Source organism: Carassius auratus, chromosome 10 (genome assembly GCF_003368295.1).
Source record: "Carassius auratus strain Wakin chromosome 10, ASM336829v1, whole genome shotgun sequence".
In the NCBI taxonomy this organism is placed as follows: Eukaryota; Metazoa; Chordata; class Actinopteri; order Cypriniformes; family Cyprinidae; genus Carassius; species Carassius auratus.
Window position 1 is genome coordinate 6057941 of NC_039252.1, and position 13091 is coordinate 6071031.

General features: G+C 36.3%; 1 pseudogene; it reads right to left on the bottom strand.

The window, feature by feature from the left end:
• The window catches only part of LOC113109666 (exonuclease mut-7 homolog), a 55772-nt pseudogene extending 42788 nt beyond the window's left edge, over positions 1–12984 (bottom strand).
• Between the last annotated feature and the right edge of the window lie 107 nt (positions 12985–13091).

Below are 13091 nucleotides of genomic sequence, written 5' to 3' on the forward strand. Positions count from 1 at the left end.
AGATTAAAATAATGCAAAGGCAGGGTGAATAGACACTGTGATATGTGATATATAGCACACATATCTCAATATAAACACATTTGCTTGGATGGTCACCTGAGCAGTGCCTGCATGTTGAAGTTGGGCTCGCACCAGGAGTCCAGCAGTGAGACCAGACGCTGCTGCAGGTCAGGAAGGTCACGCACATACAGCTCGGCCAGAGACAGCTTGTCCAGCAGAATGAGAGGAACACACATCTAACAGCACAGACAGAGGACAGCCGAAATGAGACGGTGCAGCTTAAAACAGTACTAGCTACTCCTCAAGCTGTGTGAACTGACCTTCTCCATGTCCAGATGCTTCTGCAGTTCCACTTTGACACTGAACATCAACGCCTGTCATTAAATACAGCATTTCATGTCATTACAGCTTATAAAAAAATAAGCATTTTAAATTTTTAGTCAATGAAAAGGCTGATTATATTCCATATTCATAATAAAATAATAAATCAGTTCTTAATTAAAAAAATAGGTAATACATATTAATAAAAAAAAAAGGATTAACCTGTTAACTGTCACTCACGTTTTTGAAGATAGACTTGAATGTGCATTATACAAACCTAAATTTTTATAATTCATGACTGAAAACATTTTGTAACATGATTTTGATGTGCCATTTACATGGTAATGCAATGTCTGATTTTAAAATGGGTTTTAAAGGATGAATTTAGAGATTTTATGTTTTCAAGTGATATATAACTTCTAATGATTTCTAAAATGTGATAGAGAAAAAGGCAATGAGGAAATCTTTTTTTTAAACAAAGGTCAAAGCTCCTTTTGTAATGTAGATTTCTGAGGGTGCACTCTTGTCATAAATTAATCTATTACTTTTCCTACATAAATTTTAACAAAAAATATTGGAAAAATATATATTTGGGAGTCTTAGACCTTTCCAACGATATATAGTTTGTCAAGATTAGATTAGATTTGATTGTAATATAGTATAGTCAACGTAGGTGTCCCGTATACGGTTCAGGGTGACATTTAACAGGTTAAACAGCCTAATTTTACTTGGAGTATGTAAAATTCTCAATTGTAGATTCATGTTTTTATTAAGTAACTGTCATGAAATAATATTACAATGACAAATTTTAGTAGCAAATAATAATTTTTTTTTTTGTAATTTCTGAACAACAACATTTTTAATACATTTTTTTTATTTGGTGTGCAATGTGACCTGAATTAAATTTTGATTCCTGCATTTAATGATAACAATTTTGTTCTTTAATTGTCATAAAATAATGTTACAAAGGAAAGTTAATAGCAATACATAATTGTAATAATAACTGTAATTGTCTTTTTTTTTTATGAGCAACATATATTTATTTATTTGTTGCTGTTTGATTGATTTGTGACCTAGACATAGTTTTGATTCCTGCATTTAATTATAGCAAATAACATTTTTTTTTGCAAGTTATTCAAAATTTGCACAAACATATTTGAAATTAGAATATTCAAACTCAGAATTCTGTCTAAAAAGCAAAACAATAACATAAATAAAACTAATTTTATTTAAATAAATAATTAAATCTTGCCCATTACTGACATTACTATATTTTTCTACTACTGGTAACTATTGTTTTTTTTCTACATCACTGTATTTGAGCCAGGAATGGAAATTAGCACCAGGTGATTTGTGTTGTGGCGGGTAAACTCGCTTCACCTACCGGCCACCGTGGCGGGTAATTAAAAATAGCTGTTGGTGGACAAAAAAGTAAATTTCCATCCCTGGTGTGTGTACACCGGCGGAGTGATATATTTGTTGGTTATTTACAGTACGTTTTATAGCACGCGGTCATGATATACAAGATCGCGGGAAAAGTTGAATTTGTTATCGCGCACAAGTTTCCGCATACTGTCACGTCTCTGTCAGACCCCGGTAAGTTCATTTTCCTCCAGCATTTTGCTACATTTTAGATTATATGGACAGTTTGTGTTTATCTTATTGTTTTTAACGTCATAATAAGCAAACTAACAAACAGTATTATCGGTCACGTGTCTATAACTGCTGTGCGGGGGATGCATTTTATTTCCAGTTTTCAAGTACTTTTTCAGAAGTTAGCTCTGTGGCTAGTAAGTTGTTATGTAGAAACAACATTGTATCGCTACACATGTTTGACAGCTCTGGCATGACGAGACACGTAAAAACGATGTATTAAAAACGCTGTGCGTTCGTTTGTCGACGGCGTAAAAGTTTGCAAGCAGAGATTTCTTTTAGTGATACAGTGTTGAACAGGGGACTTTTCTTTCCTTTGGAATTAAATACAACATTATTAATGCGTACAAAAATGGTTTAGAATATCGCAAAAATGTTTAAGTGCATTAAAAAAAGTTGAGTGCAGTGTATCATCCGGTTGGGCTGCGGAGCTGAGAGAATGAGCTGCTTCAGCAAGAGTCAGCTGTTTCAAAACCTAGTAAGCTGCATAGATTTTGAGCTTCACTGAAAGAGAAAATGTCAGTATTTCACTGAGACTTGAAATTAAATAAACTGCTTAAGTATTGTAGATCTTGTAGTATTAATTTTCACATGCAGTAACACTTTGTCTGTTAAAAACAAGAAAGTGGCTGGTAAAAACATTGAGTGGCTGGTAGATTTTGAAATCCAACATCCACAGTGGCCGGTGGACAACAAAGTTAATTTCCAACCCTGATTTGTGCATATTGTCAAAGTGTCCCTCAGCTGGTGACGACTTCCCCTCACCTCTTTGAAGCAGCAGCAGTCATGCAGGAAGTCCACATGTTCCAGCAGCAGTGGTGTTTTCAGTGAGCTCAGCTGATAAATCTCCAGCAGGGGGTCCATGTACCCGGGATGAGAGTCTGTGAGGAGCCCCAGGGCTCTCTTCTGCAAACGCTGTCTCTCTTCTTCCCTCAGGTCATTCAGACTGGCCTGGGGATTCCTGGTCCTCCAGCGCATGAACTCTGTGAGAATGAACTGGTGCAGTGTGCTGGTCTTGCCCTTCTGGACGCTAAAGCAGCCCTGCAGGAAGTCCAGCAGACCGGCCAACGGCTCCTGCATCTGCGAGAAACTGCTCGCTAAAAACTGCCGCAGCTGAAACATAGAATACAATAAGATAATAAAATATGCATCGATTAATATAAGTATTAATACATTTAAAATACTTAAATTTTACATATTACTTAATATTCTGTATTCTGCATTTATTTCTTAAGAAAATTACAACTCAACTCAATTAACAATTATGTTGTCATAATATTATAAAGAAATTTAGTTAAACTAAGGCATTTAAGCAACTTTTTAAAAAAATGCCTTAGAAGAAATGTTACATATGTGCATAATTTATTTTAAGATATGTCAGAGAAAGATATTTTCAGTTGAGGCAGCTCAAACAAGCATTTTAGTCTGGGACTAGCCTTAAGCCTTGTCTGTGCAACCGGAGGAATGACTATTTAAACTAGAACATTTTAACACGTCCCTTTAAAAAAAAAAACTATTCCACTGAACTGAGTGGACAAGTTAAAATGATTTTCTGTGATTCTAGACGTTATACCATAAATTAAAATGACAGAACTCAATTTGCAATCATTATTTTAATTCAATACAGTTACAACTCTGATTAGTGCATTTAAAGTCTAAGTTATCCTCATATGGGATGAAGTAGCAACTGAAACCTGGAGGGTGGAGCACATCTGAAATGAAGGAGGCTTTGAAAACTATTGAGTATGTCCTAAAGAAATTGGGGGAGGAGTACAGGGATTCTGAGAAAGTGTTTGAATAAGCCTCTCTCTCATGTGATCTTATCTCAGCTCTAATGAGACGCTCACACGCTCCGCTCGAGTATAATCACATCTGTTTCTCACCTGCTCCTGCTCTTTCCTGCTCCACAGGCCGCAGAGGTGCTCCTGCAGGGCAGGCAGGTCAACACCTGGGGCAGCACACATGACAGCAGGGTTACACACAGTCACACACAGCCTGTTTTCACTACACCTCACAAATTCTCACGCTGACTGGATTGCATTTTGCAACTTTAGAACTTTTTATTAAAGCATTGCAGGCCGGGCTCAAACTGTTTCTTCCCATATCAGCACCACAGCTCAAAATGCCATAGCTCATTATTCTCTGTCCTTTTCCAATTCAAATCGGTTTTTATCAAGATATATTTTAATGTGTAACTTAAAGGCTCATCCACTCAAGTGCATCTGGCCTGTTTGACAGATGAGGGACTGTTTGAAGAAAAATGAACCAACTTACTTTACTTGAAATTGCAAATGAAATTGTTTTGAAACACTGGCTCAAGCAATGGTGTGAGTTTGGGGCAGGACTAATGGCAGAAGAGGAGAAGTTTGAAAATCAACATTATTTCTGCAGATCTCTCTGGCATAAAAGTGAAACAAATTACAAACAAACAAATTCACAATTGCAACCCATCTTACATGTTTAAGAATATTCAACAAGGAAAACCTGATCAGAAAATTATGAATATTCATAAAAATGGTCTCTATTGGACAGGTAGTTGGAGGGAAGGTGATGAAATGTCAGCCGAGAATGTAAACTTCGTAACCGACTCAAACTAGTTTTCCCCACATGAGCACCACAGCTCAAAGTGTCAAGAGCACGTGGACTGCTCACGGTCCCAGTGTGAACTAATTTCTTTATACAACATATTTAATCAAAATACATATTTATTATTTTGTAATAAGGTTGGCTCAGCCAATGGCTTGAGTTTCAGACAGGAATACCTCTTTTAACCACTTAACCAGATGAGAAAATGATTTTAAACTTACATTACTTCTGCAAACCATTTTGACGCTAAAAATAATACAATTTCATGTGAACTGCATTCTGAGCCACAGCGCATTTTATTTCTTCATTCTGACATATTTCAGAATATTCAACAAATAAATCCTGATTTGATGGTATAAAATGGTCTCTGGTCATTACATTGATGCAAGGCTTCAAACAACATTGTAACAGCAGTTGTTGCAGGCTGGACTCAAACTGGTTTTTCCCACATAAGCACCACAACTCAATGTTGTCAACTTGTCAACTCAGCTTTCTTTAAAATGAACTTATTTCAACTATTAAACCACACTGGTTTGATCATAAGAGTGGTTTCTATATAGTTGTAGAAAACTGGATGAAAAATCAGTAATGACAGCTGAAAAAGAAAGGCATTACTTTTTGATAACGGTTGCAAATAATTTTTTTTCTTCAATAAAATGCACCAGTGAATCATTAATAAGGCCAGGAATGCATGAATGTTTTGTTTTTGTATTCACTTTTCCTGCCACTCTGGGACTTTACCAAGTTTTAAATCTGGGATACAGGCTTAACTATTTTACTTCCATTGTAATGCACCCCTTGACCCTTTTTTTCCCAGTCAGCCATTGTTACATGTGGATACTTCACACCGCATTTGAATTGAGCAAAAAGAGCCTGAAAATTAACATTTAATATGCGTAACAGGGAAAGAAAGGAGGAGTCTATTGTTGTGTGTGAGGTGTTGGGCCTTTGTATTTTGGGCAGTGATTCCAGGCCACAAAACTCAGAGAAGACGAGCCACTTTTTGAGGAGGAAGACGGGGGCGAGACAGGACAGGCCGGTGACAATGGGGTAACGGAGGGGAGGTATACGCTCCTTTGAGGAGCCCTGAAAGCAATGCTCTCTCATGCTGTGTGGCCAACACCTTTCTTCTCCTGGCCTCTCCTTCTTCCCAGGGTCAGTTTTCCTGTCCCCCCCACCTCCCACTTCTTGATGTTTGTCTCGGATTTCCCCCGGAAAGAGCAACACGGTGGTTACGGTGTAAAAAATCCAGCCTTCCTGACCGACAGCCTGGGAAAGTGGTGCAAAGGGCCCACCCCCTCGTCCCATCAGGCTGCACGGAGATCATCGGGTTTGCCCGGAACGCTTCCTTCATGAGCTTAAACATTATTTAGGATAGTCTTTTCCCATAAGCGAACTTTCCGTGAATGGTGTGGCGGCTCGGCGCGCACATATAAGTGCGATGACACACAAACACATTAAATTCTCTGGTCTTTGTCTCTACTCCACCCTAACCTCATTCTTCTCCAGGCATGGGAGGAAAGTGGGGCGGAAGGACATTGAGGAATGTAGACTATGCAGCTAGTCAATGGGAAGTTCGAAAAGTGAGATTGTTGATGAAGGAGACAGGTATGTACTTACAGAAGTCTATATCATGTATTGCTTCCACTCGTGGAGCGAACGACCAGAGAAACAGGCAGAAACTGCACTGCAACTCTTTAATCGAGTGGATTATTACATATTTTGAATGTGCAAAATTGGCCGTAATGAGGTTGACTTTGCTGAGCCAATGCTGAAGGTCATTGTAGGGCTGTGCAAAAAATCAAATGCGATTTTCATGCACATCTCATCAGTAAAGACGCACATGTAATTAGAAGTATATCTCCAGCACGTGTGTTCAGAACAGGGTTGCCAGGTTTTCACAACAAATCCTGCCCTGTTGCTTCTCAAAACTAGTCCAAAACTAGCCCAATAGCGTTTCCAAGAGGTTCCTCGATAAAAAATTGCTTTCCAGGATTACAATTTAAGTTTTATGGCATGGTTGCCTTGTTAAAGTTTGCATTTTAGGGGCTAAATATCACGTTATTGGTATTGTCGCTTCGACCCGCGGACATGAAAAACAGCCACAGACTTGGCAATATTAATTGGCATTTACTACACAGAGCCGTAATTCACTGACAATCTACACAAAATCGATTTTAAAATCGGTGGCGATTCTTTGTCGATTTTGAAAGCGATTTTGTGTTAGTTGTCGGTAGACTACGGCTCTGTGCAGTAACTGCCGCTCCACCTGAACCAGTGTAGCCAAGTCTGCGGTTGTTTTTCATGTCCGCGGTTCGAAGCAACCCCAATACCAATAACGTGATATTTAGCCCCTAAAATGCCAATTTTACCAAGACAACCACGGCAAAAAACAAAACGTATATTTTAACCCCGGGAAGCATTTTTTTTTTATTTGGGAACCTCCTGGAATCGCGATTAGTTTTGGACTAGTTTTGAGAAGCAACAGGGCAGGATTTGTTGTGAAAACCTGGCAACCATGATCTGAACGCACGTGCTGGAGATAATACTTCTAATTAAAGGAGCGTTTTTACTGATGAGATGTGCATGAAAATCGCATTCGATTTTTTGCACAGCCCTAGGTCATTGCTTTTGTGTTCAGCTGTCACTTCATCCTTTAGGATTCGATCGGATAGGAAAATGAAGTATTGATATGATGAGTGGTTAAAAAAATAAGTGGGCTTGGTGTTGTGAGCCGAAAAGGAAATGAAGCAAATTAGGTATTTTTTAACAAAAGCTTTTATTATGAAATACCGTGCACCAATAATTGTTCACAATAAGACTAGGATCATTAAATAAAGTAAAAGGGGTCAGTTCTGATGTAGGGATGCACAAATATTCAATTTCTGGGTGATACTGATAGATCTATGGAATCAGATTTGTGCCAAATAAAACGAACGCAACTTTTGCGAAAACGAACAAAAAATATACATTGATAAATGAGAAAAACACTAAATAGCAAAAAAATAACAGCGTCTTCAAATAATCTGCATTCTTTGTCGATTTCTCTTTCAGCTTCACTTTTGCTGAACGCAGTTTTGAATGCGCTGCCAGTGTTTTCGCTTTCCAAGTTTTTGTTTTCGCTTCGCAGATTTACGTTCGCCATCCTGACACAAACCTCTCGTGAGGGCGGGCTTAACAGCAGCTCGCTCTGATTGGCTCGTGAGGTTTAGATCGGCGGCTCATTGAACCGGAAGTAGTGTTTTAGTGGCGCGGGTGCGTGTGGGGAGATGTAATAAGAGGATATTAAAGAACATTAATGATAAAACACGGATATTTTTCACATCGGAAGAAGTATAGGCTTATTCGAGATGAGTAATCGGGAGGCTCACAGAGCGTCGTCAACATCCTCCTCGGCAGGACATTCGAGGCAGCCTGAGGTAAGTTTGTTGTAACTAATATAATAGATAAATTGAGATATAACAAGTGTTATTCCTGTGCAGAATGCAACAGTTTGCTTTTTTATTTGAAGATGCTGTTACTTTTTTGCTATTTAGTTTATCGTTTTTATTTTCAGAGTGTTTTTCTCATTTATCAATGTATATTTTAGTTTGTTTTCACAAAAGTTGCATTCATTTTATTTGGCACAAATCTGATTCCATATAGATAAAAAAAAAAAATGACCATCAACTGATAAATAAACAATATTTATTACATTTCTATATTGTTTAAATTACAAAACTCTAAATAATAACAATAAAAACAAATATCATTAATTATTTTAGATGCAACAAGTGGATTTAAGAGTCACAACCACATTATAATGTTCAGTAAATTTCCACAATTAAATGTAAAAGTTTTTGAAGGCTTCTTTTATTTGATTTAAAGTATATTAAAAACCGTAATAACTTTAAATAGGCCTATTATTAATTAAAAAAAAAAGTTTTCTATTTTAATATACTTCAAATATAATGCATTCCTCTGATCAAAGCTGAAATTTCAGAGTGACTCCAGTCTTCACGGTCACATGATCCTTCAGAAATCATAATAATATGCTGATTTGATGCTCAAGAAACATTTCTGATTATTATCAATGTTGAAAACAGTTGTGCTACTTCATATTTTTTTGTGAAAACAGACATAATATTTTTTCTTTCATTCTCGGATTACTTTAAAGTTCAAAAGAACAGCATTTAAAATGGAAAAATTTGTGAACATTATAAATGTCTTCACTGTCTGTTATGATTACGTTTTTTCTGACCTCGCAGAATAAAAGTATAAATTTCATAATAAATAAAAAAAATCTTACCCACTCCCAAAACTGTGAACAGTAGCATAAATTAATATATTTTTTATATATAAAAACAGCAACTAACGAATAAATGCTACGGATAGATTTGCTGTTGCATGTATAATAATCATGCTAGCATTAGTCCATTGCTTAATAAAGAGTATCCAAGAGTCGAATGATGTTGGAGTACCTTCGGATTGTCCTTGCAGGCTCATTGTTGTACACCAGGTGGCGCTGTCTGGACTCCACGCTTCCTCACCCTGCACCAAACAACCCAAGCATTGTCATGATTGTAAAATACATGGAAAACTGATTCCCAACACAGATCTACATAACAGGCTACAACATGCTTCAGAGACTCGAAGACGTCTAACGTTGCACAATTCTTCAGCCAGTGGATTTTAATAACATTCATCACGGTTTATAACCGAAACACTCTCTCAGAATGCCTCTCAGGCTGGGAAGTTACAGCACGACTCGCTAGATGACCTCAAACAGATGAGTGTAAAATTAAAATTAGGTTCTTTCCCCCATGTAGCAATCCCCAAAAATGCAGATTGGCAGCTGCTCTTAATGTTCCTCGACATGCGAGTCTTTCAGTGAGTTCTCACACACTCTCAAGCAGTTTTTCCCCAAAGTCAGCAACAGTTCACACACACACACACACACACAAAAAAGTGTTATATATCGTTCCCTGTTGTATTCACAATGCTTCAGGGCTAAGATTTACCTTCCTATTGTGAGAGGAAACATATAACACAGGTTTTTTCCTAGTTTGTGGACTGAAGAGTAAACGTGATTGGTGTTGAACAAGTGCCTCAGGTGTCAGTCTGAGTCTCTCTCACACACACAAACACGTTTCCCTCCCTGTGGGAACATCTGGACGGTTCCTCCCTCGCTCCTCTCCTCTGGGCTTCACTGACATCTGCTGGACACACGACATCACATCCTGCTCTGACTGGGCACTGAACTATGGGTATTCACTGGGCGTTTTCTTTGTAAAACTTCTACTTCACTACATTTCAGAGCAAGATGATGTCATTTTTACTGCACTACATTATATAATCAAACGTTGTTGTTCTGTTTTTGCCTTTAATACTTAAGAACTTTACAAATGTAGTACTTTCTTATACTTAAGTAAAACGTACGTTACTTGAGTAAAAGTAAGAGAGTACTACATTTCTAATGTAAGTAAGTATTAATTGATTATTTAATATGAAACCGAGTGCAGTGAAAGGTACGACATTATGCTTTGAAATGTTGTGAGGTGACAGTTTTCAGAAAAGCACTTTTTTCACAATATTACTGTTGTTACAGCATTTTTGATCAAATAAATGCAGCATTGGTGTGCAATTATATTAAAAGTCTTATATATATTTTTTATTATATTACTTGTATAAAAAAATATGTAAATAAATCATTTTAAATTATATATATATATATATATATATATATATATATATATATATATATATATATATATATATATATATATAAAACTTACATTTTCACCCATTTAAATGTCAAAATAGTATATCATTACACTACCATTCAAAAGTCTGAGATCAGTAATATTTTTTATATTTTTTACAGAAGTTTCTTGTGCTCATCGAGGCTGTATTTGTTCAAAAAATACAGAAAACCCTGTTATTTTGTGAAATTTTATTGCACTTTAAAAGAATAGTTTCTATTGTAATATATTAAAATGTAATTTATTCCTGTGATCACAACTGAATCTTCAGTCTTCAGATCAGGATGCTCCTGCTTCATGTTTTTTTGGACCTCCGATACTTTTTTCTTTTATGAATATGAAATAAAAAAACAGCACTTATTCAAAACGGAAACCTTGTATTACTATATACTCTACCGTTCAAAAGTTGAGTCAGTAAATGACTTTGAAAGTAATGAATACTACTTTTATTCATCAAGGATGTAGTGATAGTAAAGACTCATATAGTTAGAAACGATTCTAATTTTAAATAAACGCTGTTCTTTTTAACTTTTGATTCATAAAATAATCCAGAAAAAAAAATAGTTTCCAAAAATCACAAAAAAAAAAAACATGAAGCAGCACAACTGTTTCCAACACTGATAATAAATCATATTATTATGATTTCTGAAGATCATGTGACACTGAAGACTGAAGTAACGATGCTGAAAATACAGCTTTAAATCACAGGAATAAATTACATTTTAAACGTATAATAAAACAGAAAATCAATACGAGAAATAATTTTTCTTTTAAACTCCATTCCAGTTTCTAAGGCTATATTCATGGTGAAAATAAAGTGCAATCAAAGGAAGACTAGAATAGATGTTTCTAATTGATTTCTTCTGGAAATCTTAGGACCATGTTTGGATTCACTTGATTAAAAACTTTTTCAAAAGTATCAACAGAAAAAAAAAAGCTTTCTCACAGGGGCAGATGTAATACAGAAGGATATGTTAAATGGACAATGAATTCTGACAAGATGAACATTTTGGAGGACTTTCTCCTGAGAGTAAAAACTGATGTGTAATTTTTAAATGTCCTATTTCAATATGAGAAATTGAAATAATATCTCACAGTATTCGTTTTAACTGTTTTATCTCACCAAACATCACCAAATTTTGTACACCTAATCTAAAGCCCTTTGCGATGTTAAATTAATTAATTATTAAAACTTAGACTAAATCTTAATCTTGAGTTTTTGTTAGAGGGCGTGTCCATGGAACCGTGACAAATTTCGATGTCTCGCCATGGGAAATAAAAGATGTTATAATTCATTATAACTAATTTAATTTTAGTTTTAATTAACTCAGGCATTAAATTTCCAATCTTCCACAAACTTCACATGTGTGATAAGAGTCCTGGCCTGAACACATTCAATTATAACCATAGCGCCACCTGTTGACAATAGGACATGTAATGCTTTATATTAACTCGAACGTACCATATTCAATCTCCACCAAATTTCATATGGTTGATAAAAGTGCTGGACTGAAGAAATCTACATGCCAAAACACAGTTAAAGTCATAGCGCCACCAGCTGGCAGCAGGAAGATTTCCAAATATAAATGACTTTGACATATTCCTTTTATATTTACCATTTTAAGAGCATATTTCTCGCTGTTGGCTGTTTTACTAAAGCCATTTAGCAAAAAAAAAGAAAGCAAAAAGGCTTGCAAAAATTCTGCTCTGTTTCAGTCACCATAGGGAGCATGCAAATATGGAGATGGAGACGTTTTGTTTATCCTTAATGTGTTGAGCATTAGAAATGGAAGAACCTGTACAAGTATGTTAGCCACGAACTGAAGATCTGTCAGCTTGCCAAAGACACTTCCCAGAGTATGTGGATCTTGTTTTCTTTATAATGTCTTTCAGATCCAAATGAAAGCAATCAAATGAATTTGTGTGTGTGTGTGTGTGTGTGTGTGTGTGTGTGTGTGTGTGTGTGTCTGCAGCGGGACGCTTCGCTCGATTGGCGTTAGCTCGCGCTTGTGTTGTTCTGAGAGCGCGTGAGGGACGCAGGACGCAGACAATAGAGGCACGCGAGCAGCTCCGCATCAGGACGCGCTCAGATAACGTTACACCCACCGCCGTGATTTCCGTTATTACTCATTTACAGTTACACTCACACCTCTTCACACAATGACACATTTAATCTAATGCATTGCTTGGTATTTATTATACGATATAACTGCCATTGAACATGACAGTTCCAAAACATTCTGAATAAATATACATAAGTGAAAACTAAACTTGAATGACTTTCGGTAAGAACAAAATAACTAATTAAAATCTTTCACTTCCACATAAACTTTAAACGTCGATCAAAAAGACATAACTTAATTTCTACGTTTTGAAACGAGAACATTCAACATTCCCTTAAAATGACATTTGTTCACGTTTTTCACTCACGTTGCAACTCATAATACATGAATATCATCAGTGAAGCGGCTAATGTGTGCGAGCATAAAAACACGAGTGTGCTATCCACGAGACATCAGCTCGATGACAACTACTCGTGTTAAAAACAAAACGATTATATTTATATGTTTTGAATGAGTCAGTGTTAATTACGACTATTCAACTTACCTAAATAACGTTGATGTCAGCCGACGTGTGTTGGAGGAATTTGTCCATATATCCGGGCGGAACCATTAAACTCGGGGAATGTTTATTATAGACATGTAACACGGTGACACGCGAATATTCTCGCGAGTTCGCTTGAAATACTTTATTTAATGCAGAGGCAAAACGGCTGTCAGCATGCAATGA